Genomic DNA, 7,059 nt, shown 5'->3' on the forward strand with positions numbered 1-7,059 from the left:
GGCCTCCCAGGCATAGCTGGGGAAATCCTGTCCAGGAGACAGTCGGCGCATTGAATCGACTCTCTAATCCTCCTAATATACCACTTCTCCCTGTCCGCTGCTTTCCCTCTATTCCGCTGCCTTCCTCTGTCTCTCTGTTGCTTCTGTCTCCTCCTTGCGTCAACTGTCAGTGGATCATCCCTCTTTATCTCTCCTATCCCTCCTTTCCTTCATTCCCTATATTATACTCTGTCACGCTCCGTTTCTTTGTCCATTCCTCTTACTCTACTTCTTGCCTCTGTTTCAGGCTCATTTTTTCTTGGGCCCGAGCCCGTCTCATGAGTGTGAGTGAGTAGAGGAAGGCTGAAGAGCAGAGATGGAGAGGCAGACTGCAGCTGTGCTTTGCTGCAGTGAAGAGGGGGCCTCGTCCGGGCTCCTTGGAACAATATAAAAGCACTAATCACCCAGGACAGCTGACACCCAGTGCCTCACACATATACACACACTATGTTTCACACTCACACACACACACACACACACACACACACACACACACACACACACACACACACACAAAGATCTGAGGACTGCCAGTATAGGGTGGAAGGAGACAAGCTCTGCCCAGACAAGACTTACAGGTCTGACTCGCCTAGAAAACAAAGTCTGTGTTTTGTCTATGGGCAGCAACGCTTGGGGGCTGAAAGTGCTTTCTCACAAACATGCACATATGCACATAGAGAGTGTCTATGCATGCACACACTCATACCTACTGTACAACAGACATGCATACATGCACACACATGAAAACTTAAAAGGCAGTTAAGTGCACAGGAGTATACAGGCAAACTTCCCCTCATGTACTTTTGTACGCAGACACAGAATCAAACGCACATGTCGATGCTGGAACACAAATGGATTGGGTGCATGCACACTCACACACACACACACACACACACACACACACACACACACACACACACACACACACACACACACACACACACACACACACGCACACGTACGTTCACAAAAGTGTCTTCGGGAATGTGACCTTTTCCCAAAAGCCTCCCTTTCCTGCCCTGGCTCCCCTCCCCCTCTGGCTGTGTGAAGACTGAAGGGGTCAAGGGTCAGGTTTTGGGGGGCTGGAGATTAGGTTTCACATGACTGAGCACCTTTGTTGGGGCAGGCCAGCAGAAAGGAAACGTCCAGGAGGGTAGCTGTGTCTGTCTGAGGAAAGAGAGAAAGAGAGGGGGGAGGGGAGAAAAGAAGGACAGAGGGATGGATGGAGGGACGAGGTTTAAATTGAAGTTTGGTCAGGCTGAAGTTGAAGTGCAAGAATGAGGAGGAAGTGTTTGAGAAGAACGCGACAGAGGAAGAAGAGACGGGGACGGAGGGTGAGAAAATGTGAGAACATAAAAGAGAAAACCAGAATAACCTCACCGACATTCCTCACCCTATAGCTCTGCTTGGCTTTCTCCTTACACCTTTCCCTCTCTTAACTCCGTCTCCTTCTCTTTCTGCCCATGTGGCTTCTGTGTCGGGCTGTGGCCAGCCAGTGTCCTCAGTGCCTGCTAGCTCCACTGATCTCCCCCATGACCACACAGCGAGAAGAAAGCCCCAGCCAAAATAGTAAACTGGATCACAGCAGAATCCCCCTTCCTCTTCCTCCTCCTCCTCCTTCTTCGCCTTCACAACATCTGAGTCGTAGTCTGCCCGCTAGACAATATGTGCTGTAACTGGCAGTGAAAATCTTGGCAAAGACCCGGATTACCTCGCTTGTGAAGTATTGCTTTAAATGCCCGTGTGTGTCTGTGTGTGATTTTTTTTCTTTTTCCTTCTTCTCAAACCAAGAAAGAAGGATTTTAACGACGTGCAACAGTTTCAACTAAATGAGTCACAGAGGTGGGACTGGTACTGCTGATGGCTTCCAGATAAGGTGAAAACTTTGACCCTGCAGTGAAAAAGAAGGACGGGGTGAGGGGTGAGGGGGAAGGAATGTCTTGAGTACTGCGCTGACCATAATTGAGTGGACTCTTTTGGTTTCATGGTGCACAATCAGATATGAGCCTTAAGGTATTGCCTTTTTTACTGACCTTTGGGACGTTTGACATTCTTTAAAACTCTACTTCTCATATTCCAGTGCCACAAGTGTTTGTGCTGCTTTGTGTGTGTCTGTGTGTACAGTGTGTGCACTAACATAAGGGCCAGCCTTGTGCAGGTCAGCACTATTTCAGAGAAAGCTGCGCTGCACGGTATCAGTATGTGGTTGGTCTATCGCTGACAGGGGTTTCCTTTGGCACACTGCAGGCGTGGCTCATTCCAGAGCATGGGTGGTTTGGAGGAGGGGAGGGGGTCAGAGGGTGAGGGGGGGGGGCAGGGGCAGGAGATTCCAGAGACCCACTGATCTGACCTTGAACTGCAGGGCGTGGAACTGCAAGAGTGGCACCATGTTCCAACTGTTACTGTAAAGCCGTGGTGTGCAGCCACTGCTGCCAAAAAACTGTATGTTTACGCCTGTGTGTCATGCTTTATTACATGAAGACGTGTTGCACAGACAGATGTATACATGTGGGTGTGTGCACTCACATACATGTGTCTGCATATGGGTTAGTGCTTGCTTATGGTCATATCTTTGCATCATGTGTGTGTGTTCTCCAGGTGCAGCGCCGCTGGCAGAATTTATATGACCAGTTAAACAGGGTCATATTATCAGTACCCTCTGACTTGTGTGTGCTTTTCCGTGCACGTGTGTGCATGTGTTTCTATGTCTGCGAGTAAGCTGTATGCTGTGTGTGCAGTGGGAGACAGCAGGGCGCCTGTTTACAGTCCTGTGAATAAAGAGGCAAAGTTCATCCTCTGGCCTCTTTATGCCACTATATTTTAGTGTCAGTTAAGGCTGGACATGACAGTAACTCAGAAAATACATCATTTATAGCTTATAAACAAGGTCACCCATGACAGTTGGGATTTTCTGAGTGATTGATTTTGGTTGATATTTAACTTAAGTATAAAGGAATTGTCTTTTTTTTCACTGTCATATCTATCTGGTAAATATGGTGAAGACTTCAGGAAGTCACTGCTCCTGGCCAAGAAACAGTCCCACAAGTTCCACACTTTAATTTAAGTTTGGATTAAACAAACGAGATAGAACGTTTTGACTCGTGAGCTTTAGAGATGCTACTAGGTGGATGTTGTTACCTATGGAAAGAGCCAGGCTAGCTGGTTCCCCTCGTTTCCAATATTTTTGCTAAGCTAAGCTAATTGACTACTGGCTGTAACTTCACATTTACCAGCCAGAGTGGTATCTTCTTATCTAAGTCTTGGCAAAACAGCAAATGAGCGCATTTCCAGTAATACCTATAATTAATTTGCCATAACTACAATCTTTCCCTGTCTCTGACCATATAATAGCTGCTATGCTCAGATGTTGTAGAGAGTGAGAATTTTAAAATAGTGGCATTGGGTGTAAAAAATGAAAGTATTTCATAGTTTTTGCAGCATTTCTATAATTCTGGCAGCCCTGGTTGTTCACATGTAGTTGTTTTGTGTGTGTTTTATGTTTACTTTCGGCATCCTTTCTTATCTATATACGGCCAATATATATCCTCATGTGTGTGTCCCTCTATGTGTTTGTGTGTGTTAAAGGTGTATGGCAATACTGACCGTCCCCGTGGGGGCCAGCAGAATTCTCTGAACCACTCCAGCTGCTGCAGGGGTGACAGAGGCTAAGACCGGCTGAGGCTTAGGGGTAAGAGGGCTCTGGAAGTTTCTGAGAATTGCCGCGGCACTCCTGGTTCACTCCTGGTTCATTCCTGAGGCCCAGGGGTCAAAGAGAGCGGGACAGGGAAGGGGGGAAGGGGGGATGCAGGGCCACGGTCACATGCTTGACCTGCCAGACTGACCTTATTACACTCTGCACATACTTCCTTCTGCCTGCAGTATTTACAGTTGTTGTGTATGGGCTTGTATGTTCTGGATTTTTACTTTAGTTACCTCTGAGAAGTCAGGATCTAAGAGAGAGGGAGAGTTAGAGAGTTTGTGTCACTTTCTCGCATCTCTCTGTTCTCTTTCTGTTCCCTTTTTATAGCTATATAACGCTCTCGTTCAGAAACACACTTGTCAATCTTCGAAATATACTTTTTCATCCACACCTTTTCTTTCCCTTTTTTTGGTCTTCAATTAATCTTCAATTACACTTCACTGGATTACATTTTAAGTGCTTTTGCCCACATATCGCCATCCTGCAGGATGGAGGTCGCAGTTGTCCAAACTACTCCAGTGGGTCGCAGGAGTGCAGGCCACTGTCTTGGAAGAGGCAGCCTCTGATATTCTGGTCTTCATGGGGGCGACCGGTGGTCTTTAGTGGGGACACATTCATTGTGGGCCTCTTGTCCTACAAAGCGCTTGTCAGTCATTGTGCTGAACTTGTGTTGTTTCAATGCAGGGCTCGGCAGCACAGCTGTCGTCAAAAGACCCAAGGCTACTCTACCCTCGGCTGAAAGAAACAAACAAACAAAGCCGTAAAACAAGAAAATGAAAGACAAAAAAGGGTCACAAATAATGAGGGTACAAAAACCATCTTGTCGAATTGCACCTTGGGAGTCTGTCTTCAGGAAGAGTGAGGGGTAAGAAGCTTCTGAGCGGACCTGGGGCACAATAAGACTTGGCCCCTCCTGTGTTACTGTTAGCCAGGACCTTTGGATGAACTTGTCTCCTTTCAGCTGGCACTCTTATGCCCAGGTGTGTCCTTGTGTGAGTGTGTGTGTGTGTGTGTGTATGTGTATCCACAGCACTGACATCTCTTTGGCCCCAAGTGCCCCATTGAAAATAAGACGGAGAGTGGAGCGAATGAAAAGAGATAAAGTGCAAAACAAGGATGAGAGGAGGAATAAAAGAAGAGTGGCTTCCTTGCTTTTCAGGGCAAAGACAATGTTCAGGCCTTTCTCCCACGCTCTGTACAACACTCTCTAGACCCCTGTGGTCTACTTAGTGTCCAAGACCATCAGTTTATATTTTAATTTATTGAAAGGCAGTCAGTAATTTCATGTTCAGTGAGCAGCTTTCTAGTGAACATTTCAAGGAGAGAGAGACTCATTCAAATGTGTGTGAAGTGAGAATCAAAACAAATGCAAACGTCAGATTTTTATGGTATAGGTTTCATTACTTTTGTTTACAGTAGCCGCCAAAATAAAAGTAGCTAAATAGATTTGATATATTGAATTTAATCCTCAAATTTGCTTGCTAAATTCATGATAGTTGACCAACTTACATGTTACACATTTGCCACTACTAACTAAATAAATAGCAACAATTTCCTCAATATTCAGAAATAATATTCTGACCATACTTTCCCAATATTGCAATCATCGTGTAGATCTCTTGGGTTGGGTAACCCGCCAGCCGGCCAAGCAGCCATCCAGACAGGCCAGTGAATGGCTCAATGCCAAGGCCAATTGAGAGGTGCTGCTATGGTGGAGAGCCAGAGGGGAGATGGCCATCCATTATTCATCACTAAGCCAAATAATCCCCAACAGAATTGGTCTGGTCTTGTCTGGCCCAATGGTTGGGGAATGGATGGGATGGTCCAGGGGGCAAGAGGGGAGGATTTCTGGGCTGGGGGATGGCAGGTTTGAGGGTTTTTTTCGGGGGAGGTTTAGTAAGATTTTTTTGGGGGGCCGAAAGGGGGAAGCGAGCTCTCTGTAAGGGGTGGGAGGGGGGTTCTTTGAGGATTAGATGCAAATATGTCTTTGATAGCTTTCACAGTCTGGGAGTCCCATTCTGTTTATGGATATTCATATTAGGGCTAATCTTTGGAAACAATCCCTGGCATGGAGGAGTGAGAGGCTGCTGTGATGGGGATGGGGCACAGAAGCAGCAGGGGGTTCTGGGGGAAGGAATGGACCTGAATGGGGTCTCCCCTGACCCAGATCAGGGGCAGGACCAACAGAAACCCTTATGGTGTGTGTGTGTGTCTGTGTGTGTGTGTGTGTGAACCACCTAGTAGATCAATGGCCATGTGAACCCTGACCCTGTGTCCCATCCACTGAAAGCACTGATGTGTAAACATGTAAACACACATTCTTGCACAGATGCACACACATACAAACACAGACCGACAAAGCAATGGCACTCCATCACATCAGTGTTACTGACAAGCAACTTATTCAGACACAATATAGCCTTCACATTCTCTGTGACTTATCTGTCCTTGTTCTCGTTCATGTGACTGTTTTGTCTGAACGTCTCTCCCTCCAGGCAGCTGCTCTCAGAGCAAAGCTCACACTGAAGAAGAAGAAGAAGAAGAAGAAGAAGAAGAAGAAGAAGGAAGAAGAAGAAGAAGAAGAAGAAGAAGAAGAAGAAGAAGAAGACCCTTCTGAAGCTGGAGTCAACGACCAGCAGCTATGTCTCTGCGAGCACACACAAACCTCTATAAAAGTAATGTGTGAGAGTAAACAGATGAGGTTTGTGCCTTGGACAAGGACACACTGTTAATAGGAGAGATATTGTAAGTATAGTGCCTGTGCATCATCTGGTTACCAAGGTTCCCTCCTTCAGCTGATTTTAGACTTTCTATTTTCTCAGTCTGATCATTTCCTCTATGATGTATATTTGACAATATTAGTGTAGCATAGCAAAACATCTTCTATTGTTTCATCATATGTGCCTGACAGCAAAATTATATAATGTAAAGTTAATTTCTGCTCCTTATGTATAATTATTTCTCAGTGCTCCTAAATTTGACACCCTGCTCATCACTATAATTTGTCATTTTTTTTAAGTCAATTCCTAACAACAAATACTTTGGAAAAAAAAAAAAGATTAGTTAGGATTTTGCTTGCACATAAGCAAAGGTCTGCACCACTGAGACACACTTACTTTAATAAAAGACACACAAACTGGAAGCAGGTAAGTAATCAGTGAGGCTTTTGGCCAACACATATGCACACATATACAGATTATTTAGCTGCAATTTTGGTGGAAGTGATGCAGAAACTGAGACTAAGCAAAGGCAAAGTGTTTTCATTTCCCTTGTGTCCTCTCTACTCAGACTTCAACTTCAAAAACTATGTTATTGTGTGT

At 45.5% G+C, this 7,059-nt stretch overlaps 1 long non-coding RNA gene across 1 annotated transcript; it reads left to right on the forward strand.

Annotated features, from left to right (window-relative positions):
• The first annotated feature begins 2,361 nt into the window (after positions 1–2,361).
• LOC118494961 lies at positions 2,362–6,290 on the forward strand. The gene is made up of 3 exons (XR_004897176.1): positions 2,362–2,481; positions 3,625–3,727; positions 6,235–6,290. It is a non-coding gene; the product is annotated as an uncharacterized LOC118494961 (long non-coding RNA).
• The last annotated feature ends 769 nt before the right edge of the window (positions 6,291–7,059 follow it).

The sequence above is a fragment of the Sander lucioperca genome, chromosome 4, assembly GCF_008315115.2.
Source record: "Sander lucioperca isolate FBNREF2018 chromosome 4, SLUC_FBN_1.2, whole genome shotgun sequence".
Classification (NCBI taxonomy): Eukaryota; Metazoa; Chordata; class Actinopteri; order Perciformes; family Percidae; genus Sander; species Sander lucioperca.